The sequence below is a fragment of the Oryzias melastigma genome, linkage group LG2, assembly GCF_002922805.2.
Source record: "Oryzias melastigma strain HK-1 linkage group LG2, ASM292280v2, whole genome shotgun sequence".
NCBI lineage: Eukaryota > Metazoa > Chordata > Actinopteri > Beloniformes > Adrianichthyidae > Oryzias > Oryzias melastigma.
In genome coordinates, this window is record NC_050513.1 from 8268061 (window position 1) to 8269983 (window position 1923).

Consider the following 1923-nt stretch of genomic DNA (forward strand, 5'->3'; position numbering starts at 1 on the left):
TAGCTTCTATAAAGATCTTAATTCTAATGGAAAATGTTTCTAATGTATTCATCAAGTCATGATCATTTTTTAGCTAAAATTGAAAACCTTTAAATAGGGAAAAAAGATTCCACAAGTCTTTCACTCGAGTGCTAACACTGTATTTCATCACACTAACATTCAGTGCAACAGTTTTTTTTTTAGTCTGAGTGCTTTTCATTATGCAAATGATTTTTCTTCTTTTCATCTTCTTTCCTTCAGCATAATTCCCTTGCTGCCATCTTGGAGAAATTCTTTAAAAAAATGCAAGAAGTGAAAGCGTTGGGAGTGAAGAGGAACAGAAACCTCTCATCAGGTGCTGTTACATATCAATATGGAGTCTCAGCGTGTTGTCACATTTCATCTCTGCAATCATATCTCCTGTTGATCAATTGATACCACTCCTCCCTGCATACTTGTGCCTTATTACTCTGTTATTCTCACAGGCGGACACTGAAGAGTTAAAACTGCCATTACCAAGTTAATAGCCCTGCTCCTGTGATATCAACTGCATTATGGCAAAATGGTCTCGTCCGCCTTGTTTCCTCACATCTTTACTCCCCAGCTGCTCCGTCTCCCTCCCGATCCAGGAAGTGTCTGTATAATCATCGGTCTCTTCTCTGACCATCTTAAAACGCTCGCAGCCAGCGGGGTGTGAAGAGGATTTGTGATTGCCTGTTAAACCTCGTCACCGCAGGCTGCTGAGCTCAATGCACGGAAGCCACATAAAAGCCGCTCTCAAATTAGAACTACCATTTCACACTCATTTAAGGACAGGATACATTTAAAGTCGACGGCAGAGTTCTCTCAAAAAAAAAATAAAAACTAATGGATTTCCATGGAAAAAACAGGTGGAAAACAAAAATTCCTCCAGTTACAGCTCTACATTTTAGCTACATACGAGCTTAATGAACCCCCCCCCCCCAAAATTAACAGTATTTTCTACATTATAGGGCCCACTGTCAATAAATGGTTTGTTTTCGAAATTATATCAAATAAAAGGTGCAACAAAAAGTAACGCAAACTAAGTGAGACAAAACGGACAGAGAAAAGGAGTCCCTCTAACTGGGTTCACAGTCATTTTAGAACTTGATTGTAACACGTTAGCAACATTAGCATATTTACAATACCTTTAACTCCTAACACTGTTAGTAAAAATAAACGGATAGCACTAAAACAAATGTTGTGACTGCGCTAACTCCAAGCCTTATAAGTAACATGTAAGGAAAATAAAGTCCGACACCACTACACAGTAGCCACATTAGCATATTCTCAATACCTGTAACTCCAAACCTTGTTATTACGTAAAAAAAAAAAAGAAAACTGACGGATAGAGCTAAAACAAATGTTACTGTGACTACTCTAACTACCAACCTTGTTAGTAAGACATAAAGAAAAAACAGTCCGACACCGCTACACATTAGCTACGTTGGGGTATTCACAAAACCTGTAACTCCAAATCTTGTTAGTAATGCATAAAAAAACAGGCTTACTGTATATTGCTAAAACAAATGTTACTGTGCGTACGCTAACTCCCAACCTTGTTCGTAACATGTAAAAGATAACACAGTCTGATGTCGGTACATGTTAGCAACATTGGCGCATTCACAATACGTGTAACTCCAAACCTTGTTAGTAACAGGCAAAAAAACAGACTGATAGTGCTAAAACTACTACTGTGGCTACGCTAACTCACAACCTTTTTTTTTTTTTTTCTAACTCACAACCTTGTTGGTAACACTTTTAGAAAACACAGTCCGACACTGCTGCACATTTGCCACGTGAGCGTATTCATAATTTCTGTGACTCCAAACCTTGTTTGCAACAGGTAAATACAAATAAACAAAAACTTGTGCTAGCTTCCAACCTTGTTTGCAACTTGTAAAGAAACTGCAGTTCAACATT

General features: G+C 38.1%; 1 long non-coding RNA gene across 1 annotated transcript; it reads left to right on the forward strand.

Annotated features, from left to right (window-relative positions):
* Window positions 1-236: 236 nt before the first annotated feature.
* Window positions 237-844, forward strand: LOC118599728. Its single transcript, XR_004949210.1, has 2 exons — window positions 237-334; window positions 465-844. It is a non-coding gene; the product is annotated as an uncharacterized LOC118599728 (long non-coding RNA).
* Window positions 845-1923: the final 1079 nt, after the last annotated feature.